This window comes from Panicum virgatum, chromosome 1N, assembly GCF_016808335.1.
Source record: "Panicum virgatum strain AP13 chromosome 1N, P.virgatum_v5, whole genome shotgun sequence".
Lineage (NCBI taxonomy): Eukaryota > Viridiplantae > Streptophyta > Magnoliopsida > Poales > Poaceae > Panicum > Panicum virgatum.
In genome coordinates, this window is record NC_053145.1 from 23,026,134 (window position 1) to 23,040,581 (window position 14,448).

Genomic DNA, 14,448 nt, shown 5'->3' on the forward strand with positions numbered 1-14,448 from the left:
GAACCCCTATGGCTGCCTCTGGCCACCGCCTTCGTCAAGGTCTCTGCTTGGTGGGTCCTGATGTTAGATTGGTCGGTGCCGGGGCTGGGTTGGTCGGTTTGGTCTGGTTTGTGGGCCCTCTTTGTTGGTATGATGCAGTGTCGGATATTCTGTGCAAGTGTGTTGCGTCTTTCGTTTGTTTTTGCTCTATTTCGGGTATGGGTGCCTGTAATCCAAGAATCACCAAAACTTGTGGAAATGGTTAGCATTAAGCCTTATAACTACTTTTGGTGCTTGAAAGTTATGAAAAGATGCAGGAGTTGACGGCTTTAATTCTGACTTAAGGACCGTCAACAACACCCCCACACTTAGCCTTTGCTCGTCCTCGAGTAAAGAGGTGAAGACTAAAGTGGATGCAACTCCTTTGAAGAAACCTGCATACAAGTTATTCCAAGTTTTCTCCCAGACTTGTGAACTTTTTTTTTTGAGGTCTACCATGCTTATCTTGATAATTGAAACTTGGAACGGTTTAAAACTTCAGGTTCCTTAGTCTCCTAAGCTTAGATACTTAGATTTTATTAATTTTCAAAATCAAAACATAGCTCAGCTCCTCAATTTGTACTCTCGGATCTCTCTTTTTACTTTTTGAATCCGTCACCAAGGCAAATTATTGCCTTCTTTTTCTCCTTCCTCTAGAAAGGCTTATGTGGAGCTCAGGGTTGGGAAAAGTTGAAGGCATACCTGTCCCTCTTGTGTTGCTAAGTCAAAGACCGGATCCTTTAGGAGAAACAAGTCATAAACCTTGATCAAGATGTGCAAGTGTGTGGAATTTGTGGATGATATATGAACTCCTTTCATGAGCTATTTCTCTCTTATTTTCTTTTGGACATGGGCTAACTTTCTTTTGAAACACATTGGACCTTCATGTGTCCAAATTTCTTTTCTTTCTCTTTTGAATGCTTTGGACCTTCATGTTTCCATTTTTTTTCCTTTTTTTTACTAGCCCATGTCCTTTCAACTTAGAGAGAATAGCCATGAATAACATGGAGTTTTTATTTTGTGGAATGGACGCACAACTTCCAGTGTAGAAGTTGGCAGAATATGTGGAGTGTACGTGATCTTGATCATGGGAGTATGAAATGCATCTCTCAAAAAGGGTCACAACAATTTGACAAAGCTCAAAGAGATAACAAGTTACATATGTAGAAGGTTTTAAGTTTTGAACAATATATGGCCTTGGATGGGAATTTCATAAACAAACGAGGAGCCATGCTTTTAAATTTTTTTATTTTTTTTCTAAAAGAAATTCCAAGTACTTTGCAAGGGAGAAGTAGGTTCCATTCATTTTAACCATATCGCTAAAGTCAATTACTAGATTAGCATGGGGTCCCTATCATGAATTGGTTCACAAGAATGAGGTAAACACAAGGAATAAAGAGTATGCAAATTTTATCATGAAGTGCATGGATTGCATAGTTCTTTTTAATTTTTATTTGTTTGTGCAGGATTTTCATTGGAACATCGGGGAAACAAAAGTAGAGATATAAACCGGGGTCTAGGAGAAAGCTGGGCCGAGGTGGGCTCTCCTTGGGCTCGGCCAAACCCATGGGTCGGCCGGCCCAAGGGTGGCCCCTCTAGCCTTGTCCTTTTTGTGTGTGGCCTGTCTCGGTGCTGTGTGTTGTGTTAGCTACGTGCTGCTCCCCCACACTGGTCTTTTGCCTGCGATCTTATTCAAAATCACATGGAAACAAAACAAAACTCTGCCGGTATGAAAACCGGGGAGTTGATCTTTTACTAAATTATCAAATATGGGGGCACATTACATTTGAAGGGAAATACATTAAAATAAATGCTGAAAAGTAAAGTGGTAATGTGCCCAAAGGATACTGTGAAGGGTGATGTGCAATCTAGAGGTTGCCCTTCTCAACTCGCTTTTCCAGGCGTTCTATTTTAACGCCTAGACCGCGGAGGAGCGTACTGTAGTCGTCCTTGATGGACTTGAGCTCTAGCGTGAGCTCCGCCACACGGTCGCTAAGCTCCTTATGCCCATCACGAAGTTTGATTACTGTGCGGAGGAGCTGGGCGACCTTAGGTCCCTTGAGGACCTGCTCATCCTCGCTCTCATACTGCCCACTAGGACGCATGATCGGAGGAGGGAGGATGTGTCTCTTGATGTGCTTGGCACCCTTAGGGGAGGATGCCATGGACTCAGCTTCTCCTTTATCCTTAGGAGATAGTCCGGGCATCAACCCCTTGCCGTACCCACCGCCTGGGGTACGGATGCCTACAACGTGAAAACGTTGTGGAGGCAAGGGTGTCGTGGTCGTGCGTGTGGGTGTAGTTACATAGTTATGGCTAACGACATCCCCACTTTTTGTGTACAGCGAATATACGTGTTCCTGTCTCTCCTCTAACGGTATCGGCGGAAGCGGGTCGGCGAAGAGGCGCTTGGAGACGTCCTTCGGTGCGAGCATCCCCGTTGTCAAACGTGCAAAACCACCTGAGCCCGGGCACCTGCCCCTCTTGGCGGAGATCTTCCTAACGGTGCGCGGCGTCGAGCGGGAGGACGAGGGGCCGCTGGGTGGTTTCCGGCCCCTTGTCGGTGCCCCTCACCTCCCCCTTCGGTGCTGGTGCAGGGATGACCGCCAATGGCATCTTGGTGATGTGTTCGGCTTCCTGGTCGATTTCCATGACCGCAAGGGTGAGGTTCACCGGCGAGGGCTCTCCCTCGAGGGCGAACGTGGATGAAGTTTCGTTGAACGGGATGATTGCCTTGCCGGCCATGGGGAATGATTAGAGTTTGTGGAGGGGATGAGAGCAAGAAGATCAAGATGGAGGTGAGGAAGAAAGAAGAAGGAGAGGATCATTTTAAAGCCAAAACTGGGTGAAAATTTCCTTTCTGCAGCCCGGCACGTATGGAAAAGAGAAGTGGCTGTTTGAGGGGACCCGAATACAAAATTTGAAGAGCTGCAGCTGCCAGGTGGGGTCGGCCAACCCAGGGGTTCGGCCGGCCCCACTTGGGCCCCTCTGGCTCTCAGTTTTCTCTCACGGTTCAGGGGGCACGAGGTGGCCCCCATGCAAGTGGTTTTGGATTTTGTTTTGGGGCTGAGGAATTTGAAATGTGTCAAATTCTACTAAATTTATAATATCAAACTCGTCACTGGAGTTATATGGCATATGAAAAACTTTTAAACGCTGGCCATTTACCTTGAACAACTTACCTTCATCGTCTTGGAGTGTGACGGCTCCATGTGATGATGCGTTGACGACGGTATATGGCCCCTTCCACTTGCTTCGGAGTTTTCCTTCGCCGAAGAGCTTAACCCTGGAATTAAACAATAGTACCTTATCTTCGGGTTTGAATTCCTTCGGCTTGATCCTCTTGTCGTTCCATCATTTTGTTCTGTCTTTGTAAATCTTGGCACTGTGGTAAGCCTTCTCTCTCTATTCTTCCAATTCTGCTAGTTGGATCTGTCGGTTCTTTCCGGCTTGCTTCAAATCCATGTTCCATTACCGGATGGCCCAGCGGGCTCTGTGCTCTAGTTCCACTGGCAGGTGGCATGTTTTGCCGTAGACGAGTTGAAATGTGGACATCCCGATGGGGGTTTTGTATGTTGTCCTGTATGCCTAGAGTGCATCAGGCAACTTACTTTTCCATCCCTTCCCCATCTCGTTGACGGTCTTTTGCAGGATATTTTTGATTTGTTTGTTGGATGTCTCTACTTGACCGTTGATTTGTGGGTGGTATGGAGTGGAAATGTTGTGCTTGGCTCCTAACTCCCTTAGGTAGTTTCGGAAGGTCTTGTCAATGAAGTGTGACCCTCCGTCACTTATGACCATTCTCGGAGTTCCAAACCGAGGGAAAATGACTTCCTGGAACATCTTTCGTGCGTGTTTGGCATCAGCAGCTCTGCATGGTAATGCTTCCACCCACATGGATACGTACTCTACTGCCACCAATATGTATTCACAATCTTGGGACTTTGGGAATGGTCCCATGAAGTCGATGCCCCAAACGTCGAATAGCTCGACTTGAAGATTGTTTGTGAGGGGCATTGCATTGCGAGTTGCTATGCCACCATGCATCTGGCACCTTCGACATCTTTGAATGAATTCTCTGGTGTCTTCATACATTGTTGGCATGAAGAAACCACTTTGCCAGATTTTTGCTTGAGTTCTGAATGCTCCATAGTGGCCTCCATATGCTGCAGTGTGGCACTTCTCGATGATTTGTATGGCTTCTGCTGCGGGTACGCATCGTCTTAGCAGACCATCTGAGCATACCATGTATAGGTATGGATCGTCCCAAAGGTGTCGACGGCTCTCGTAGATCTGCTTTTTCTTATTCTCCCCTGGTGGCACATATCCTGCAACCATAAAGTTCATGATATTTGCATACCATGGGGTAGAGTCCATCACCTTTAGAAGCATGTCATCATGTAGAAAGTCGTTTATCGGCGGTTCCTGCAAGTTAGTAACCTGCATACGCGATAGATGATCTGCAACAGTATTCTCTACTCTCTTTTTATCTTTTATTTCAAGGTCAAATTCTTGGAGTAAGAGAATCCATCTTATTAAATGAGGTTTAGCATCTTTCTTGGTGAGCAAGTATTTTAAAGCTGCATGATTAGTATAAACAATAACTTTTGCTCCAACCAGATAAGATCTAAACTTGTCTATAGCAAGGACAACTGCCAAGAGCTCCTTCTCTGTGGTTGCATAATTAAGTTGGGCTCCAGTCAGCGTCTTGCTAGCATAAGCGATTGCATGATGCTTTTATCTTTGGTTTGGCCTAAGACCTCACCAACAGCTAAGTCACTAGCATCACAACGTTATTTCGAAGGGAAGGCTCCAATCAGGTGGTTGGATGATCGGAGCCGAGATGAGTGCCTTTTTCAAAGTGTTAAAGGCTTTTAAGCACTCGTCGGTGAACTCGAAGGGTGCATCCTTAGGTAATAGGCTTGTGAGGGGTCTAGCAGTTTGTGAAAAGTCCTTAATGAATCTTCTGTAGAACCCCGCATGACCTAGGAAGCTACGAATGCCCTTAACATTCACCGGAGGTTGGGAAGCTGTTCTATGACCTCAATTTCGGCTTTTCCCACCTCTATTCCTCTTTATCTAAACTTGTCTATAGCAAGGACAACTGCCAAGAGCTCCTTCTCTGTGGTTGCATAATTAAGTTGGGCTCCAGTCAGCGTCTTGCTAGCATAAGCGATTGCATGATGCTTTTTATCTTTGGTTTGGCCTAAGACCTCACCAACAGCTAAGTCACTAGCATCACACGTTATTTCGAAGGGAAGGCTCCAATCAGGTGGTTGGATGATCGGAGCCGAGATGAGTGCCTTTTTCAAAGTGTTAAAGGCTTTTAAGCACTCGTTGGTGAACTCGAAGGGTGCATCCTTAGGTAATAGGCTTGTGAGGGGTCTAGCAGTTTGTGAAAAGTCCTTAATGAATCTTCTGTAGAACCCCGCATGACCTAGGCAGCTACGAATGCCCTTAACATTCACCGGAGGTGGAAGCTGTTCTATGACCTCAATTTCGGCTTTTCCCACCTCTATTCCTCTTTCGGACACTAGGTGTCCGAGGACGATGCCTTCACGGACCATGAAATGTCATTTTTTCCCAATTGAGAACCAGGTCCTTCTCTTGGCATCTTTGTAAGACCCTGTCTAAATTTTCAAGACAATGATCGAAAGTTTTTCCATAGACGGATAAATCGTCCATGAAAACTTCCATGATTTCCTCGATCATGTCGGAAAAGATAGACATCATGCATCTTTGGAATGATGCAGGAGCGTTACATAGCCCAAACGACATCCTATGATAAGCATAGGTTCCGTAGGGGCATGTAAACGTGGTCTTCCTCTGGTTGTCGGGATGGATGGGAATATGATGATAACCCGAATATCCATCAAGAAAACAGAAGAAGAAATGCTTAACTAGATGTTCTAACATTTTGTCAATGAACGGAAGCAGAAAATGATCCTTCTTTGTGGCTGCGTTGAGTTTTTGGTAATCTATACACATCCTCTATCCCGTGACGGCTCGTTGAGGGATTAACTTGTTTTTGTTATTTTCAACGACCATCATACCTCCCTTCTTCGGCACTACCTGGACTGGGCTAACCCACTCGCTATGTGGCACGGGATAGATTATCCCGGCATGTAGGAGTTTCAGGACCTCTTTCTTGACAACCTCTCACATCGTATTGTTGAGCCTACGCTGAGGTTCTCTGGAAGGTGCTTTTGTAGGATCTATTGGAATACGATGCGTGCAGAGGGTAGGGCTGATTCCCTTTAGGTCTTGGAGTGAGTAGCCGAACACGGCCCTATGCTTTTCCAGAACATCAATTAATTTTGTTGTTTCCTCGTCAGATAGCTTGTCGCTAATGATGACGGGGGTTTCAGTGTTATCATTTAGGAAAGCATAGCGGAGCCCAGAAGGAAGAGGCTTCAGTTCTATAGGTCTATGAGGAGGTTGTTCATGAGTAGGTAACTCAAAGGTTTCATCATGATCGTCCTCTACATCAGTAAAGAGTTCAGCATCGTTTTCTAAGGAGGATTCAGGAGTTTCTACGGGAAGGATGGCTTCAACCTCATCGACTGTTTCTTCTTGGGGCGTAGGTTCAGTCATGGAATCTTTTGACCGAAGGATTGGTAAGCTTATGTCCTTACCCCCAGAGTTACATCGAGTGTTCCTAGAGGAGAAATGTTTTGGAACATCTTCTCGACGGGATGTCCGATCAAAATATCAAAGTCTTGGACTTCGAAAATATGAAAGTTTAGGGCAAGTTCAGTCTTAACGTACCAAACAGGTACATCGTGCAAGATTCCGATCCCTTCCATGGTGGAGCGAGGTCCACTCCAGAGGGATCTTAAGGTCGGGAGCAATGGGTTGTCGCTTAGGTGGCTAAGCGCAAAGGATGCTGACATGATATTTGCTCCGACTGTGGGGCTGTAATGAGCTGAGACAACAGTTCCTTGGATGAAACAAGGAAGAGTATATAAGGGGGTTTGTAATCGAATTGCTTCGATTAACATCTTCCTTCAGGTACCCATTCACTATTCATGACAGCTGTTACCCCCTTAACGGTTTCTTGTAAGGAAGCTTTGTCTGGAGGGGTTACTGGTGTTGACGGGTTGACGGTCGTTAAGCGCGAAATATTACCATCAACTATATCTATACTATAAGAAACGAAAACAATTGAAATAATCTCCACCAAAATGTTATCCCCACCCTCTCACGGAGGGCCCACAAATCAGAAATTTTTTGATTCAACCAGGCTCGATGAAAACCCCCGCACGACAAAACAACTGATTCCGCGATGTTTCTGCCGTGCGAGCCCTTTTTTTCTCACCGCGAAACCTACCCTCCTCTCCTTCCGTGGTCGTCATCTCTTCCGTGATTGCAGCATCCAATCCCCGCGAAAGCATATCCTCCTCGATCGCTGCCTTTCCATGCCCTTCCGTGATTGCAGCTGGCGGACAGAGGAAGAGCTTTGCCTTCCGTGATTGCAGCCGGCGGCCTTTCGTGATTTCCTTCTATAGACCATCGTGATTTCCTTGGTTTCCTTGATCCAGCCCGCCGGTGGCCAGCATGGGAGCTCCCCGCGTCCCCCCGCCTCCGCGGAGGCCGAACCGCAGCAGACGTGGTGGCGGCTTGACGGGGAGCAGCACGGGGGCGGGATGCCGCACCGGGGACGGTGGTGCCTCTCTGTCTCTCCCAGATCCAGCGGGCGCAGGATGCAGTGGCGAGGATGGCCGGCGTGGGAAGGGATCCGGTGGGGAAGGTCGGCGAGCGGGGGATCTGGCCGTCGGGACTGTCGGTGCGGCCGGCGGCCGCAGGATGCGGCTACGGCCGGTGTGGACCTCCGCAGGGACACCTCTCTCTCTGTCTCTCTCTCCCGACAATGCCGTATCCAAACTTCGCCGCCGTGGTGGACAAGGGAAAGCTCCACCATGGTCGACGAGGGCTAGCGCACCGAGGTCATGGTGGGCGAGCGCCGTCGAGGTCACGGAGGAGTCGAGCGCCGGCGTGGTGGTGGAGGCCTCACAATAAATGCCATGGCTGGTCCGCTGCCGACGCCGTTGCTGTTGACGGGCCACAGCTCCGCACACGAGCAGAACGTGCCATCATCACCATACCATTCTCTCTCTCTGTTTTTTTTCTTTGAGGGGATCTCCCTCTCCATTCGATGTTTGTCGATCTGATCTGCCCATTCTCTATGGTTTTTTGGGTGCGGCGGCAGCGGACGATGCCCAGCGAAGGATACACATATGGAGATGGGTCGGATGTTCCCTAGACTCATCTGAATGAGCATCGCATGATAAGATTTTTGTGACCATCGGCAAAGATGAGTGAGCAGCTGGTGGTTCCAGAGGGGCTTCACGACCGCATCTGCCCTATCACCACCACGCCCCTGCATCAGGAAGGATCGTCCCCCTCTGCCTCCTACACGTGAAGGGATCCCCTGAAGATGACCTCAATCTCCATGTAGCTGCGTCCTCCCTGAGGTATTCCTGCCCTCATTTTTGGATGTCATGGTGCCATGATTTCAACAATCTTTCTGCTACAGGCTTGCAATTTAGATGCTCAGTATATCAGCTCTAATATTATATTTAGCGGAAACAATCGTTCTGCTTCATTAAATTACTTTTGGCATTTGAACTATATGAATCGTTGTATGATAGGTTAACTATTCAGTTTGAGAATTTGAGTACCTGATTTATATCATGGTTTAAAGCACCTCGTGAACTCTACCTTTAAATTGATAGTATTCTGAGATCTTCTTTTATGCTACAAGCTAATCATGATCATAAAATTAATTGGCATTGTCCGAGCGGAGAACAAGGATCGACAGTTCTATAGTTTTAATCAAATTCTGGCAGAACTTATATGATATGCTTGGATAACAGAGTGTGATGATTTTTTTGGTGGTGAGTTTTGTTTGGCAGAGTTGTAAGGGTGCCTTTTCCCCCCTTTCGCAGTTCATCCCATTTGTTTATTATAAATTTTGATTTATGGACCTACCTGAATTCGAAGTTTCAGTTAGATTAGTTTTACTTTTGCTCCCGGCAATTTGGCCCATCTACTTCTAAAAGATTAACTTGGTACTTGGCATGATAGGAAGTTTTTTTTTCCTAAATGGTTTTTTTTTTCATGTTTGTTACTTTTGAGCTGTTTTCTTTTGGTTCTTATACTTTGTGTCTGCATGCTCATGAGTAGGGTGGTAATGACTGTTTGATGCCTAGAAATATTAAGAACCTGGCTCATGGCTGTCTGATTTTGCAAATATCATATATCCATATCATGCAGAACAGGCTTGATAGGAGCACTCCATCTTCTGATCGACAAAATCTTGTGGACATGTTTAATGACCCTGAAAATGCAAGAGTAAAATTCGGGTTGATATCAACTCGTGCTGGATCTCTAAGCATTAAACAACATGTTGCAAATCATGTAGTTCTAGATGCATCCTTGAATCCAGCACACGATCTGCAAGCCATTTATCGATTTTAGAGGCAAGAACTTGTCACCTGAGTTGCTCATTAGTTGCACTTGCGATTATTTATTTGTTCAGTATATGCGATTATTTATTTATTCAGTGGTCATATTCTTTCCAGGTATGGGCAGAACAAAGTTGTATATGCTTACTGCCTAATGGCACATCGAACAATGGAAGAGAATATATAAGCAGCAGATAATTTTGTATTTTTCTTCTTCTTGTCTGCAGTTCTCAGTTTGAATTATCGAAGTTATTCTCTTGCACTGGTAGATAAAGGTCCATCTTTGTTTGAAAAAAGTACTCATCTTTTTGGAATTTACAGGTGGATTGCAGGTTAACATGAACATGAAGCCCATCTCCAAGGTATCAAGCCTAGACAGCTTACTGATTTGGGAGTACCTTACATCCTGTGCTGCAATTTTGATATGATAGCACGTTCCTGTTTAACCAGTGATACATGTATTATTCAGGAACAAAAGTTTTCTTTTACTGTGTGTTAGGTGGTGGTACACATTATGATCAATTAGTAACAGTATCTTGCTTTTTGTTTCGCAGGTAACCAAAGGAGGTTATCTTGAGGTTGGGGTTCAGACATGTGGTGGTGGATTGTGTGGTTCGACCGCGATCTTACTATAGCTGGTAGGGTGATTATATGGGAGAAGAGGGATGGCGGGGTCTCTTATGCACATAATGAGCAGTGGAGCTATACGGGCATAGGTTATCCTAAGGATCCCTACTTTGGCTGTTCACCTTGATAGCTTAGTAAAAAAAAATTCTGTTTCTCAGTATCTCATCTGTGTTACTATTTGTAATCATGCAGATACTACAGGATGAAGGTGTGGTTTGTTGCAGTAACACTAAGAAATTTATATCCACCTGTTTACATTATGTACAGGACTGTCTCAGAAGATCTCAAGATTAACAAGGTAGTTTGAATGCACTGACTAGAATCAGATATTCTCATTATGATCTACACATATGTTGCCAACAGCAGTGTTGTGCTGTTGGGTTAGTTCAGAGGAAGGCACTATATCATCTGATTCAGTAGTGAATATGAATTCTTGATTATGTCGTTTGTTGGCTGAAATACAAATTTTGTATAAGATCTGCAATTAATCCTGAGTATTTATCTTTACAAAAAATCAATTTAGAGTAAATCTTTTGATGCTGAACATAAGTACTGAATCATTAATTATTTCCCTTTTTGCAGAATGAAATGCAGAAAATAGTGGGAGAAAATGGCCCAAAGGAGTCATCGGAGAATAAGAACACGAAGCACCATCCATTACTATTGCAGATATCTTCCTTTTTGCTGTTACAGACTTACAGTTCAACTAACTCATATAAGAAATACATATTAACAGCCTTGGGATATGAAGAAAGTTCCACTGATGTCATTTTTTGATGCAGTTGATTACTAAAGAGGCTAGGGTCTGATCGAATCCGTAGCATGTCCACTGTCGCACGAAGTTCGTGCTTGTGTTCACGACCAGTGTCAAGTAGGATGGTGCATGTGTGTGCTCGTGCCTGCAGGCCGAGTCAGGGTCAGGACACCGGTGTGGCCACGTTCCAAGTTGTGTTCAGCATGTTTAGCGTGTGCACGTGCTGGCATGTTAGTTACGAAGGTGCAGGGATGGCTTAGAGGTGGCAGTTGGCGGCAGCAGCGGAGGAGCACGACGAGCCACGGGATCAGCATGGAAGACCAGTTCTCCCGGAGTATGTGGCTCACGAATGGGAGAAGGCCAGGTCCCATAGAGTGTACGTGTGTGTGTGAAAATCGCTGCTGATAGTTGTGCGGGCACTACCTCACGGAGAGGCAACATATGGCGATGTAATTCTTGTGTAAGGTTGTTCAGTCCTTTCGAAGTTGAATAGAAGCCAACATACAGGCCGATGAGTGGTTGGAGCGGTCATTGCCAAAACTTGTCTCCTATTTATTGTCTTCTTCGATGCGTCTTTGTGTGAGCGTGAGTGATTATACGAAGCATATGTGAAAATGATCTCATAAAAGATGTACCATAAAATTTATATTGAATAATATTTTTAATTTTGAAGGTAGTTGAGTCTTGAGTTTACATAAATTCAACATCAATAATATGTATGCTTGACTTGTTTTTGTTATTGGATTGGATAATTTTAATGCGTGTGATACTAATTGTAGTTGCTTCTTATTTGATTTTTGAAAATACGCTTGCTTCTCATGCATACATATTATTAAATATTTTTATTTTATCTGGTTTTTTAAAAATATGTGCCACCCTACTAGTACTCATTAAAGAAGAAAAATTATACCTTTTACTCACATTTGTATCACTAATCTAGCTCCACAGTTGTTTCGAGAGTTTACGATTTTAGAAGCACAAGTCCGGAATAAGACGAAAACACGACGAATACGCAGACAGAAGTCACAAACGATCGTGTCCTGCGTAACATGAGCAAAGGAGGCCCACAAACCAGACCAAATCGACCAACCAAGCCCCGGCACCGACCATCTGACATCGGGACCCACCAGGCAGCGTACCAGAGAAGGTCGGTGTCCAATAGCGCAGGGGGGGTCGGCCGACCCCTCCTGGCAGCAAAATGGGCTGAGTTTTGGCGGGAAGCTCAATCTTATCCTCCTGAAGGCGGTTGATGATGTTTCCATATTTATCTTGGCGGGAACCGACCTCAAGGAGCTATATAAGGGGCCTCACACCACTCACACCACACACACCACTTGGAAGCCTCTTTCTCTACACTCTCTTGTGATTTGTACTCCTTAGGGTAGTGGAGCTAGGCTAGTACTTCATCTACTTAGCGAATCCAGTCGTCCTCGAGGTCGGCGAGTAATCCACGGCCTCTGGTATGGCTCTGTATTCCGACTTTCTTTATGCTATTCATTCAGAGTTCGTTCTTGGTTATCTTGCTATGTCCGTAGCTTGCTTAGCCTTGATATGTGCTTTACCAAGTTATTCTATTTGCATGCTTAGACCAGATGATCTGGGTAAGGATATCGGTTCGTTGTGCGTTCGGGCTTGCCTTAGCATCTTACCTGTCCATCCGAAGGGTGGGGGACCCGGGGGTGCTAGGGTAGTGACCTCACATGCGGGCATGGTGTCCGGGTATACGGGATTCTTCGGATATAATGGTGCTCCACAGTGTGACTGGGGTAGACCGCGGGTGGTGACAGCCCTGTTGGACCACCGGGAAGCTGCTTCTCGGTTAGCGTACTCCCCGACGTCCGGGTACGGTGTAGGAGTTCATGCAAAGATGAAACGGGACTGGATGTTCTCCAGTGCGGGTCATTCTCCCCGATATCCCTAATTTCCCGGCACTTGCAGCTCTAAGCAATGTGGCTAACGTAACTTATCCGCTAACATGAATAGTATACTAGGAATCTTTGCCTATGCTCCCACTAACCTTAGGATTGCTTGTTTATTCTTTATTCATGAGAGTTGGCTGTTCTGTGTGTGTCACATTACCCATGATTATCATTCATTTATCACTTACCCCTGTATAGTCAGTGGCCTTCATCTTGCTCATACGTGTCATGGTTATGCAACTAAGTAAATACACTTTACACAACCTAGCCATCTCTTGGGAAAATATAAATAACGATACCCTGAATACTTCCGGGTGAAATGCTACAACAGTATATCCGTGTGCTTGCGGATCATTCTATAAACGTTAAGACATACCACACCAGCATTTCTGTCGGCGCTGGTAGGAACTAACCACTCCTAGTGGCGACGCTAAGAAATGCCAACAAGTATTTTTGGTGCCGTTGCCAGGGATGGCACTAGGTGTAAAGTTATTTACTAAAGTAAATAAACATGGCAATATAAGTAAGAGGTAGCTACTGCTTATATAGGCTAATGTGTTTATCTTTTTGTTTTCTCCTGATTGGATGAAAGTAGGATAGTGTATGTCTGGTTTCTCCTTGCCGACAAACTTTGCTGAAAATCCCGAGAAGCTCGTGAGAAGGGTCCGACCTTGTGTCGTTCCTCCTCCGATCTCACAGTCGACAAGCGAACCAGCTTTCCAAGCACCATCAACTAAACTCATGGCTGAGAAGACTCTCCGCGACTTCTCCGTCCCCTTAGCTGCTAATGTGGCAACTGGACCCAACGTTGATGTTGGGGACGTGAACTTTGAGCTGAAGTCCAGCCTCATAAACATGGTGCAGGCTAGCCCATTCTGTTGCAAGCCGAATGAGGACGCCAACACCCATCTCCAGAACTTTCTGGAGTTATGCAAGACCGTAACCATACGAGGCGTTACGGCTGACGCCATCAGGCTCCGCCTGTTTCCCTTCTCCCTCCTGAGGAAAGCGAAACAGTGGTTTTATAAGAACAAGGAAACCGTCAGCACGTGGGACAAGTGTTCCACGGCGTTCCTCGGCAAGTTCTTCCCGTTGGGAAAAATCAATGCCCTACGTGGAAGAATTTCAAGTTTCCGGCAGATGGGATGGAATCCATCCCAGAAGCTTGGGAGAGATTGCAAAAATACATACTCTCCTGTCCTCATCATGGGATGGACGAGTGGCTCGTGCTCCAAAGCTTCTACAACGGGCTAACGACTACATCCAGAACCCACCTTGATGCTGCTGCTGGAGGAGCCTATCTCGACCTGACAATTGCCAAGGCTACGGCATAATCGAGAAAATGGTCTCCAACCAGGGCTAGAACGAGGAGCATTCCCAGCCTAGAACGAAAGGTGGAATGCATACCGTCAAGGAGACGGACATGCTCACCGCCAAATTGGACGTCCTAATGAAGAAGTTTGATGAAGGGAATCGGCAACAAATGCTTGTTCCCGTTCATGCCATGAACTATACTTTACGTGCGAGGTTTGTGGTGACAGTGGACACTCGGGGAATGACTGCCCCAAGACCCATGAAGATGCAGCCTACATCAACGACAACAATACCGGGTTCCGCCCACAAGGAGGCCAGGGGTGGGGTCAGACACGCCCACTATTCCAAG

General features: G+C 45.8%; 1 long non-coding RNA gene and 1 other non-coding gene across 5 annotated transcripts; one reads left to right on the forward strand and one right to left on the reverse strand.

Annotated features, from left to right (window-relative positions):
* Positions 1-7,301: 7,301 nt before the first annotated feature.
* On the forward strand, positions 7,302-11,406 carry LOC120655520. 4 transcript variants are annotated; one of them, XR_005667563.1, is made up of 6 exons: positions 7,863-8,105; positions 8,228-8,492; positions 9,295-9,847; positions 10,040-10,201; positions 10,305-10,410; positions 10,695-11,406. It is a non-coding gene; the product is annotated as an uncharacterized LOC120655520 (long non-coding RNA). The 4 variants fall into 4 exon arrangements; XR_005667561.1 differs by having other exon boundaries at positions 7,863-8,492; XR_005667562.1 differs by lacking the exons at positions 7,863-8,105; positions 8,228-8,492 and having other exon boundaries at positions 8,499-9,687; positions 9,807-9,847.
* Positions 11,407-13,892: 2,486 nt separating this feature from the next.
* Positions 13,893-13,998, reverse strand: LOC120657783. The gene has a single exon (XR_005668320.1). It is a non-coding gene; the product is annotated as a small nucleolar RNA R71 (small nucleolar RNA).
* Positions 13,999-14,448: the final 450 nt, after the last annotated feature.